Here is a 12,643-nt window from a genome sequence, read left to right as displayed (position 1 = left end):
GTCCTGCCACAGTTTGTCTCTGCCACTGACCCACAAGTCCTTGATATTGACGTATGGCTCCTGAGACTTGCATGTGGGCCCCTCTTCCAGGCTGTGCACCCCGGGTCCTCTGTTGAGGGATGACTGTGCTATGTCACAGGTGAGTGCCATCCCCCCAGGGCAGTTCTGGGCTGCCGGGCTGTGTAGGGAGGCTCCCAGTCTGCTCGAATGATGGCTGAATGGGGCTTTGTTAATTCACACTGCTCCACCTTCCCAACTCTGGGACAATCAGCTGAGGTTGCGGGGAAGGCTAATGTCCACGCCCAGTTTTGTGGTGTGTGCCTGTTATTTGAAGCACTTCCGTCACACTGGGTTGTCTGGGGCAGCTCTGGGCTATGGGGCTGGCGATGGGCAGGAGTGTTTCCTGTCCACCAGGATGGTGGCTGTGAGCGGACACCCCCCTTTTCTTGGGAAGTTGTGGTGTTTAGTGAATTTTCTCAGCCACTGGATTATTGCCTTTTGTCTCAGAGCTCTCTTAGTTCTGCTCTTGACTTGACGTGCCCAAATTGCAATTCTTTGAAGCTTTCTGTATTGGGCTTCTTAGAGTAATTGTTTTAGAAAAAGAAAAAAGGATTAAAAAAAAAAAAGGGGGGGGCCCTCCTCAGAGATCTAATGGGTTATTGAAATGCTAATAGACAAAGCAACCAGGGCCATTAAGGAAAGGTCCACAGGGCAGAGAGATCAGCTTTTCTTCGGGATTTGCATATGCGCCTCAAGGCCTGAGCTCCGCCCTTCCCCTTTCTGTGTTCACCAGAACTCCAAAAATCCTCTGCTTTTATTTTGGAGTTTTACGTGTTATTTTTTTTTTTCTATGCCTGTCTCCTCTCTGCTGGGTTGGCAGCTCTCAGATTCTCTGGTGTCTGGTCTCAGTCTATCTATGGTTGGAATTTGAATCAGTAGAATGAGTTTCTGAGAAAGGCTACCACTGCAGTTCTCCCTTCTCCTTCCCGGAGCTGGCAGCCCCTCCTCCCACGGGACTGAGCCTGGCAGGGAGGGGCGCGGGTCCCCTGGCCGCAAAAACTCACAGATTTCGCTGATCTCAGCAGTTCGACATTTTCATGAGTGTTGTATGAAGTATGCCCAAAGACAGATTGCTCTGTGGTGTCCAGTCCACGCAGTTCCTGGCTTTTTACCTACTTTCCTGGAGGAGTAACTAAAACTTACAGCTCACCAGTCTGCCATCTTGCCCCGCCTCCAAAATCCTCATTCTTGTTTCCATAATGTGCTGTAAGTCTCCATCTAGCTATCTAGGAGCTCCTCACATTGAACAGGTTCAAACATAACCCAACTTTTATATTTTTCTTCACCTAACTTTTTCCTTTTATATTCCCCATCTTTAGACTGTTGTCCAAGTTATTGACTCCTTCTTCTTCACAGCCAGCTGGGTCACCAACTCTTTTTAGTTTTGTCTCCTAAATATCTTTGGAGCCTGAACTCCCCTCTCTATTTCCACTTCTACTGTTATAGTTCAGTACCTTATTTATTGCTAGGCAACTGCAATAGACTCCACCTGTCTCCAACGTTTGGATTTTTGAGGAAACTTCTGATCCTACTTCTCTCCCCTACCTCAAAGTTTTCATAGTGTGGAAGACTTCCCAAACTGTCCTCTCTATGTCCTTTTCCGACTTTACCCCTTCTCCTTTTATGCTTAAGTGTTATTAAGTCATGCTCTTTCATACTTTGCCAAGGATGGACCCACCTTTCTCTTGGCTCTTCTCCTCTTACTTCCTCCTGGAGACTGTCTTACCTACTCAAAAGCCTAGCCCAAATGTCTTCTCTGCGGAACCTCTGTCAATATGCTTTGTGACCTCTTGTTATGGCAAATATCACGTTAATTTTAATTGTTTGTTTATATGTCTGTCTCCCCTGGTGACCTGGGTATTTCTCAAGAGCAGTGACTGTGTAATGTCTAGCAGCTAATAGACAGTCAATAAATATTTGTTGGATGAATCTAAGTTGAGAACATGGGCTATGTGTTATATATATATATTGTTTCTTTTTATATGGATCATGATAAAATATATAACACGTGTCTTTTAATCATTCTTAGACTACTTTCTTTTTGGCATATTTTCCTTTTGCTCTTAAAATTAATATATTGCTACCTGTTAAAAATAAGAGTGTTAGTTGAAATGAGAAAATTCAGAAACACTGGTATCATACATACTTAAATTATGCTATATTACTATAAATATACTATATACAATACTATACTATATACTATATTCTATATATACTAAATGTACCAAAATAGACTCTAACCAATTCCTTCATTTGATATATTTGACCTATGCATTTATTAAATCTAACCTTATTTCTCTAGATTAGAAAGTCTTCTAAATGTCTCAAGTGACCAACTGAAATTTAATTATTGTAATTTTCAGCTTTAAGGTTTCAATATTTCTTCTTTATATCTTTAATTTCTTTGGTGAGACTTTCTATTTTAACATTTGTTTCAAGAGTGTTCATGATTGCTCATTCAAACATGTGTATAATAGCTGCCCTCAAGCCTATGCCACGGAATTCCAACGTCTGTGTCATCTTGATGTTGGCATCTGTTGATTGGTTCTTTGTATGTTGAGTAAATTTGGATTCTATCCTGGATAGTTTGAAGATTGCTTTATATGATTCTGGATTGTGTTTAAATCCTATGGAGAATGTTGATTTTTAATTTTTTTTTTTAGAGCATGCAATTGACCTGGTTAGGTTTAGGCTGCAAGTTCCAACCTACCTTGAAAGGCTGTGGTTCCAATGTCAGTTTGCTTTTCAAATCCTTTATTGAACTCCTCATGAAGTGGCAGGTGTGTCCCACTTGGTGGTTACTCTGTGACCTGTACAGTGGCCTGTCAGCTCAGTTTTCAAAGTCTTTGGTATGCTAATTGCAATCAGATCCATACATTCTTGGTTCAGGGATGATCCCTGAATTTCATAAACAGCTTTATAGGGTTGCTCTCCTAAGTTCCTCCCTTTCTGCACTCTCCGTGGTACTTTTTAGTTCTCTAGAGCTCCCCACTCTGCTGCGTACTTCCATGTCTGGGCCTGTGTTCAGACCTAAGCAGCAGAAGGACAGAGAGAAAAACAACAACAACAGGGGGTTGGCCTCATCCTCTTTTCATCACAGCTCTGGCAGATGGGGAGTTGGAGAGGTTTTCTTCCCTCAGAGTTTTCCTCTTGCTGACCCCCTTCTGGTACTCTTACTGGTAGAAGCCCTTACTGCCACTAAATTGCCTGGGGTTAGGGCATGGACACAACAAATGGGAGGAACAAAGAACAAAACTGGGAGATTTCCACAGTCTCCATGACTGTTAGGAGTCCCTTTTTTGCTCCATGAGCCAGAACTGAGAGCTGCTTCTAGAGCTCTCTCTTCTGCATCAGAAACTGCCCATTTCCAGGTTTCCAGGTACATTAAGATCAGGCCAGAGGATACCAAAGGAAAATAACTAGTAAACTCACTGCTGGATTGGTTGTGATCTACCTCCCAGGAGAAATGGGTGAAGTATATTTTCACCATTTTACCCAGAGCCACATGTTTGATCTAATCCACACTGGTTTTCAAACAAGATGGGGGATAGCTTCTTTTCTCTCCCACACTAAAGCAATCATGTGTGCATGTTGCGGGGACTGTAGTCATTTTATACTTATTTTAGTTTCCTTGCCGCTAAAGCAAATACCATACAGTGGGTTGGCTTATACCATGGGACTTCATTGGCTCATGGTTTTGAGTACAGGAAAAGTCCAAAATTGAGGCATCAGCAAGGCGATGCTTTCTCCTTGAAGGCTGTGGCATTCTGATACTGGCTGCCTGTGATCCTTGTCCCTGGACTTTCCTGTTGCATCGCAATGCACATGGCAGCATATTCTCCTTTCTCTTCTGGATTCCATTGACTTCCAGCTTCTGACTGCTCCCCATGGCATTCTCCTTGTGTCCAATTTCTTTTGCTTGTTAGGACTTTAGCCATATTGGATTAAGACCCACCCTCATTCAGTGTGGGAGCAACTTAACTAATAACATCCTCAAGGGTCCTATTTACAAATGGGCTCACACCCACAGAACTTGGGACTGGAACCTGAATATGCCTTTTGTGAGGGACATGATTCAATCCCTAACAATACTGTTCATGAGTCCTAAATGGTTTTTAGTCATTTGAATTATCATAAAATATAGCCAGGCTTTGTGTATACAGAAACAGGGGAATCTAGGTAAGGTGACTGAAAATAAATACACATACACACATATAATGATGATTTTGATAAGCTTAATTTAAAATCAGGCTTCAGAGGTTGGATAATTGTCTCCAACTCAAGGAGAGTTATATTGTATTTAGTATGTCATTCCTAACTGTAAAGGATAAACATAGATAATCCAATAGAATACAAATTATCTTGTCAAATGTTTGAGATGAAAGGCTTGGTTTTTCTACTGTTTCATGTTCTATATTCTTGGATATTAGAGAAGAAACTTATACTAGTGGTAAAAAAAAAAAAAAAAAAAAAAAGTAGCTAAAAGGAGATGATGGTAGAGTTAGATTTAACCTATTTTCAAGAGGGACCAGAAGAGGAAATTCTGCTGCTTGGTGACTGTTAGTCACAATTCTGTCAAGGAAATTAAACTATTTATGTCTTTCAAGTAAACAAGAATTTAGTACAGAGATTTGGGTTACAAGTATTAAAAGGACTGGAGGAACAAATGAATGGTGGAGGTAGTGATGTACCCAGAAATCAGAGACTACAGGAAGTAGTCCTAACTCTGCCCATTCGGTCACTGAAGGAGACTGTGGTCTTGTGTGTTCCTACCACAGGAGCCTGTGTTGTAAGACTCTGCTTGAATCTGCTGTTACTATTGTTGGGAGAATAATAAACAAATCGACTCTATCATCTTCTAATCTCATACAAGAACCTCTCAGTGAAAGAATCTGAACCTAGAATCCTGCTGGCAATGGACTCTGAGAAATGTAGTTTCTGTGCTTCTAGCCCCTTCGGTACAGGTAAGAAAAATAGGTATAAATAAAATGTTAAGTTCATTGATGCATTATCATATAATGTGTTTCTTATAAATAAGATTCTAAGCTGTTTGAGGGTAAGAATAGTTCTCACATTCTTTTATGACCTCCCCCCACAAAGCCTAACATAGAGTCTTGTGATTGGTTAGTGTTCCTTTGCTGTAATTGTGACCTAACCACTAAACATGCCTTCAAATGAAAAATGATCTTATTTACATCTGATTGGTTCCATAGCCACCCACTAACAGAATGTAGAGAATTCTCCTTTTTAGTCCCTGAAGCAAAGCCTGGGAAACCTAATACTATATTCCATAAGATCCCTGGCAGGGGTCATCAGTTCTACTTTTTTTTTTTTTTTTTTTTTTTAACCACTTTAGCCCTTTTTAAGTGTACAATTCAGTGCCGTTAATTACTGTTACAATGTCGTGCCACCATCACTACCATCCATTACTAAAACTTTTCATCACCCAGAATAGAAGTTCTGTACCTATTAAGCAATTACTCCCCATGCCCCTTTCCTTCATCCTTTGGTAACTTCTGATCTACTCTTTGTCTCTACAAATTTGCTTAATATAGATATTTCGTATATGTGGAGTCATGTATTAGTTGCCCTTTTGTGCCTGGCTTATTTCACTTAGCATAGTGTTTTCAAGGTTCATCCATATTATAGCAAGTATCAAACTTTCCTTCCTTTTCCAGCTGAATATCCCATTGTATATATATACCACATTTTGTTTATCCATTCATCTGTCATGGACACTTAGGTTATTTCCACATTTTGGCTCATGAATAATGCTGCTGGGACACCTGTAAGAACCCCACCAGAAACTTAGCATCTTACCACTTTTCTCTGGTTCTTTTATGAAGTTTGGCAAATTCGAATGTGTCTTATACCTGAAAATAGCTAACCTGTTAGACTTCAGCATTTCTAGAAACCTTGTATGCTGCAGTTTACTTTTCATTATTCATTATACAGATATTGACGAAATAATTTTAGGCTTTCATTTTCTAGTGATTAGCTATTTCCTTCTCTTCCTAAAATGTATTTCAGAACTGCTTTGAAAAAGAAAGACGGACTAATTTAATACAATTTTGCCTTCTCTTTGCCTCTTTTCACAGTTTGTTTGGTGACATGGGGTTACAGTTAATTAAATTATAAAAAAGGAGAAAGTTGTTTGTTCATAAGTTGTGACGAGAAGGTGAGGAAAAGGAGCAGAGGAGATAGTTTGATAATTCGCAAAGAAGTTAGCCTGGTCTTAAATAATCTGGAGCCAGCTCTGAGAGTGGATTAGGAGTGCTGGGGTTGGGGGTTGGGGGTGAGTTTAGGAAACTGTCTTTAAAATTTTCCTTTGATGTATTTGTATTCTCTAATTCTGCTTTCCGAAACCTTCAGATAGTCTCTCTCCCAAGCAGACATTTAGCTTTTCATTTTTTCTCATATCCTGAGATGAACTTGCAGAGAATACTTCATCAAAAAATTATCCTGCTATATTTAAAAAATAATTAGGAACAGTAAAAAGAAAAGACAGTAAACATACTTTAAAAAGAAGCATTAACATCTTTTAACTCTGCCTTAGACTGTGTGTACATTTGCATATTTTTGCTCAAGTTTAACTAAATTGTTTAGACATCTGTACTGACTGGACATCTTTCTGCTGTACTCAGCTGATTAATGTACTAAATTTCCAAAAAAAATTCATTTAATTACTTATTATGAAGTGAGAGTGGCTAATATTGTGAAAGAAAATTGCTATAAGAAGTTCTTGGCAACCCAGGGAGTTAACAATTATGAGTATTTGAGAAAAGAGGCTCTGAATTCTTTGAAATACAGTGGAGCTTGGTTCTACAACTACTATAGGCCTATCACCGGCTATTTACAAAGTCATTTTCCTTTTATTTTTTTCCACTACCATACGGACAATGCTTTGAAGACTGGAATATTATTTCTTTACAAAGAAGGAAGCAGAGATTTCAAGACCTTGGCCCAAAGGCATTCGACCAGAAAGCTGGTAATGTAGCAGCTAAGGTTTACTGAGTGCTTACAGTTTTTGGAGAGCTTTTCTGAGTGCTTTGCATTTATTAACTTTTTAAATCCTCACATTAGTCCTGTGTGGGAGGTACTATTATTATCCCCATTTTATCCACGGGGACATTGAGGAACAAAGAAGCTAAGGAACAAATTCAAGATCCCAGTAAGTGCAGAGCCTTGAGGCAAACAAAGGCTGCCCTTTACCACCATAATCCACTGACCAGTACTTGACCCCTTCTCTTTGGCTATGAGTTCAGGGCTCTTGCTGTCTCCCGGCAGCGCTGCCTAATAATATAGCTTGTTATGATGTATATGGCTTGAAAAACCCCTCTGTTCAGTCCCGAGCCCTCAGTCAGAATCTACGTAGTCGCTGTGTTTCTGCTCAGATCCAGGGTAGCGGTAGGGATGGGTTGGATTGATTTGGATTTCCCCCATCTCATCTTTGCTTTCACTGTTTACCAGTGCAGTCTCCTTGCTGCTCTTTAGACGTGGTTTTCCCTCTCTGTGTGGTTGTTTATTTTATCTTTCATCTCTGCTCTCCCTATTGCAATCCACCCATCTGAAAAGGCCCACCTCATGCTGTATCTGTGAACCTGATGCGCTCACTCTCTTCTCCTTATCCACAGTATTCATTGTCCGCGTCTAACACTTTGACAGAATTCTCACTGGTTGTGTATTCTGTAATGCCAATATGCATGAATGCATTATGTCCCAAACCTAGATTTCAGGCTGTGCAGCAACCAGTTCTTGTCCTTTATTTTCATACATTTGTGAGTTTGTTTTGGGAATCTTAATGCTTTCCCATGGTCTGTCAGCCTCTCTGTTGTATTAGCTTGTCTCAGTGACTGGGACTTTTTTCCTTGTAGGATACATGCCCCAGTTTTTTGTTCTTCAAAATTTTCTTAATTACTCTTGGCCTTTGGTTCTGCATATAAATTTTAGCATTGGCTTGTCACAGTCCATAAAAACAACACCTTGTTATTTTTATTGACATTGCTTCTAGCTTGTAGATTGCTTAAAGAAGAATTGAGATATTTTTCAATATCAAATCTAGCCATTCATGAGCATGCTCACGTATCTCCATTTATCGAAGTCTTCCTTATTTTCAGTGCCAGTGATCTTACCCATCTTTTGTTGAATTTCTTTCTAGGAACCTTATACTATTTATTGTTATTATGAATCTGTTCATTTTTCTATTATGAATGATTTTAATGGCTTAAAGCAAAACTTCTGATTCTTAATATTCAATTTACACCCAGATACTTTGTTAAATTCATCTTAGGTTTATTAATTTTTAGATTCTATTGGATTTTCTATATAGGTCACAGTATAATCTACCAATATTCTTATTGGTAGTTTTTAAATTTTTGTCTCAAATTCTTTGGCTGATATTATTATATATATTTTTTGCACTTTCTAAACTTTATTTAATATTCGAATATGCCACTTTCAAATTATAAATTAGAAAACAAAGCATCATATAGCTGTTGCACTTTCACATTTTTAATTTTATCCATTTTTTTTCCCTAAAGACCCTTTATAACTCTCCTAAGCATATAAAAAAACAGAAAATAAAGCTAATTATTTAAATACTCAAAAATTGGTAACTTTTCTGCAACATAAAAAATGTGCTTTTCTGTACAAGCCTGAAAAGTGAAACGCACATCTTAGGTACTCTTGATGAGACACTTCCAAAGAACGGACTATGTGCACATCTACAATATTAAAGCAACAAACTATCTTTTACCTGGTAGTCAAACTGGTTCACTGGCCCCACTGCAAAATGATTGGGTGGTCCACCAAAGTTGTGATTGTTCTGGATATATCTGTTCTCGGGGCACATTCCCCACTGTCCTGACTGTTGCTGTCTTCAGAAGGAGAAACAGTGTCCATCGGGCCTGGAGTTGGTGGAGTCCATGGCTGATCTGGAGAGTGGTGTGGGGGTTGCTGATGCATGCCCCACTCTTTTTAGGATTTAGGCATAAAACATTCAACAGGGGGTAATAACAAAATCAGCACAAATTGTGATTTCAAGAAAGCTAGATTTTCAATAAAGAAACAGATAAAAAGTTTATGACTTCTTGGTCAAATTCCTTTTGTGTATCATAATAAAAATAAGCAATGAGTTTAACTGTCTTATAAAGAATCCAAATGAGCTGATTCCATCTGTGCTAATTCATACCCTAAACAAATGGAAACCAAATGCCCAAAATTATTTTTATTGAATATAACAAAATCCAAAGCAATTTTTTCATTGAATTTTTTTTCTATTTTTATTTAATAACAGCACCATGAAAAATAATACCTTGAGATTTTATATAATTTCTTTTTTCCATGAACACATTTATCCTCACTACATCCCTGTGAGGTAGGGAGAAATCAGGTATTATTTTTGCCATTTTCAGACGGGGAAATTGAGGCATACAGAGGTAAAATCACTGGCCCAGAGTCTCAGAAAAAGTCAGCAGAGTAAAATTAGGTGATGGAGATGCCAGGGTGAGTCGTTTATAAGCTTGAACTTGGGAACCAAAACATTTTCAAACTTGGGGAAATTTGGCATAGCTTCAAGAAAACTAGAAATGAAACACTTCACAATATCAAAGCTTGGAATATACTTTATCCTTTTAGTAATGTTAGGAGGTCATTTCCTGAGTTGCTCCTGCTGCTGCTGCTGTTGTTAATATTATTATTATTGTTATTATTATTATTATTATTATTTTATGTCATTGGCTAGGACCTTCAGTGCATTGTCGAACAAAAGCAGTACCTTACTGAAATAAACATTCTTGAGTTTTTCCTGATTGTAATGTTTCATCATAATTATGTTTACCATAGTTTTTCATATTAAAATTGTGAATGTGAAATATACTGAAAGAAACAAAGAAACACACATTAAGTGTAAATCCACCTATGTCTCTTGTAAAACTTTCAATCTCGTGGTAAATACCATTAAGAGTATCTTGTTTCTTCCCTTTCTCAAGATTTATGCAGACATCTCTCTCCCTTTTTATGCACATTCACACACGTTACAAAAGAAATAGTATCTGTATATTCATATTAGTCTTTACTTGCTTTTTCACTTTATGAATCGAGATTAACTTTGAAACTTAGCACATCTGTAGAATTGCTTGATTTTTAATGGCTAAATAACTTACTATTGAATGGATATACCGTAATATCCAACAATTCCCTTTAGTTCACATTTAGTTTGTTTTGGGGATTGCAAACAATGCTGAAAGATGCATGACTGTGAACATGTTGTAACAGGTTTGGATTATGTCTTAAGGACATGTACTCATTACCCAGCTGTGGTCAAGCAGTAGTCATTCTTGTTTCATATATGCTTGCACTCAGTCTGCCCTTTATTTAGAAGCAAATCCTGGAATACTGTTATCATTTCATCCTTAACTATTTTAGAATGTATCATGAAAATATAAATCTTTATTAGTAGGTACATTTTGTGTTTATACTATGTTACATATCTATTTGGACTTATTTCTGACTAGTTACAACTTATTTAGTCTTTTCTGTTTACCATTATTTTTTTTAGGTTCTTTTTTCTTCTTTCCTTCCTCTTTACATAACATTTCCTGTTTTTGTTTTCCTCTCTGCTGGATTAGAAGGTATAAAATTTGTAATGTTTTTAATGACTACTTTTAAATACTAGTTTAATACTTGTTTTATGTTTTCTATTAATCATCTTTTTCTGTTCTTTTGAAAGATAATTTTTTTAAAAAAAATTACATGTACAAGGAATATGTATGTATATATGGCATATATATGTTATGATGTGTAATATTAAATAAATACACATTAATTCATCACAGACATTTCCAATACAGTTGATGCCCTTATGCTTAAACCCTGTCACTCCTACCCAGAGGGAATCATCAGCCTGGATTAATTATATTAATTTCTGTCCTTTTTTTTTTTTTTTCCACCTTTGAAAATCACACATTAGGTTTTTAAAATTTTTTCAGATATGTTTATATTGAATTTTAAAAATATCACATTATATGTAGTTTTTCATTGCTTTCTCTTTTATTAAAAATTGTATTTCTAAGCTTTATCAGAATTACCTGTAGCAGTAGTTCATTTGTGTTTTTTTTCTACTATAGCTGTTAATAATATTACATTGTTTGTATATATTACAATGTATTTATCCCTTCTCCTGGTGGACTTATCTGCTTTTCTGTTTTTTTGCTATTAACAGTGCTATTATGAACACTCTTGTACATGTCAAGTGGTGCATATGTGACATTGCTTGGTTATGGACTCTCTGTGCCTGTGTATCCATTGGGTAGCAAACCCCAGCTACCATTGGCTTACAGCTCTGGATTCCAGCAGGCTAGCCCCTCTTGCCAGTTGGCATTTCTAGTTTGTTTTTGGTCCACGAAGATGTTTATAATTGTGTCCTTTGGGATATCTCTTTCAGTCTTTGCCATGAGTTTGAATGAGTGGTTTTGGGATATCTCTTTCAGTCTTTGCCATGAGTTTGAAAGAGTGGGGTGTGTCGCTTATGAACTCTGGGTACCATCTTGCCATGAAGTCTCCATCATTTACAAAATTAGAAGCCTTTCTGGAATTAACGAGGTTGAATTTTTTCGTATGGTGAAGTTGCTAGATTTTTCGAACTGTTTAGAGTCTTTATGGAATGAAGAGAAGCAGCTTTATAGTTCTGAGTTTAATGTATATGAGTCGTTTTCAGCCAAGGGTGATTTTGACCCTAGGGACTTTTCCCAATGTCTGGAGATATTTTAGACTGTCATGAACGGAAAGGGAGAAGGGTGCTACTGGCATCTCATAGGTGGAGGCCATGGATGCTGCTAACCAACTTACAATAAACAGAACAACCACTGCAAAAAAGAACTATTTGGTTCAATATGTCAGTAGTGCTAGGGTAGGCACTTCATGATATACATGAAGGTGATCAGTCATCATGTTCTCAAAGTATCAACACTATAATTTGATGGATTCACAAACTTTCTTTTTCTTGTGCCATGTCTTTGGAAGTGTGCTTTTGAAATGCCCAGGTGGTAGAACTAACAAATTACTTGCATAATTTCTATAAAGTGTTCAAATAGTATGAGATGAAAGATTATCAAAAAGTAGCATGTGCCATGTGATGTTATATGAAGACTCCAGGTTTAATTTCTTTTCATATCTGCAAAGAGAGATCTGTAAATCTTGGTAGACAGTCATCCTGCCCTGAGCCTCTTAGTACTGCGCTTCTTTCCAGCTATCTTGACCCTTTATGAACAGGAGGAAGGCATTCCCACACATGTCAGATCAGTGGAGGTAAGGATTTGGCCCATGGATTTCACTGAATTTTGAAAAGAATGCACTTCCTGCTCCTTGCTTGGCCCTGGCTCAGCCATAGAGCTACTCAGTAAGTGCAGAATTTCTGCAGTCAGATTTGCTTCCTCTCTGTTCCGTGTCTCCCCATCTACAGACTACTGAAATCTGAGTATAGACTTGGACAAAGGGAGTGAGAGAGGGGGATGGACAGGGGGAAAAGGCAAATAACAGTCAACTGTAATCAGCATTTTATTACCATCCTCAGGAAGTAGGAATA

General features: G+C 37.8%; 1 long non-coding RNA gene across 1 annotated transcript in view; it reads left to right on the top strand.

The window, feature by feature from the left end:
- Nucleotides 1-4,725: 4,725 nt before the first annotated feature.
- Nucleotides 4,726-12,643, top strand: part of LOC119539400 — a 316,501-nt gene continuing 308,583 nt past the window's right edge. Inside the window, exon 1 of the long non-coding RNA XR_005217866.1 lies at nucleotides 4,726-5,024. This is a non-coding gene — a long non-coding RNA (uncharacterized LOC119539400). The remainder of the gene's footprint in view (nucleotides 5,025-12,643) is intronic.

The sequence above is a fragment of the Choloepus didactylus genome, chromosome 7 (genome assembly GCF_015220235.1).
Source record: "Choloepus didactylus isolate mChoDid1 chromosome 7, mChoDid1.pri, whole genome shotgun sequence".
Classification (NCBI taxonomy): Eukaryota; Metazoa; Chordata; class Mammalia; order Pilosa; family Megalonychidae; genus Choloepus; species Choloepus didactylus.
The sequence above is the reverse complement of the archived record's forward strand: the minus strand, read 5'-3'. Positions and strand labels throughout refer to the sequence as shown.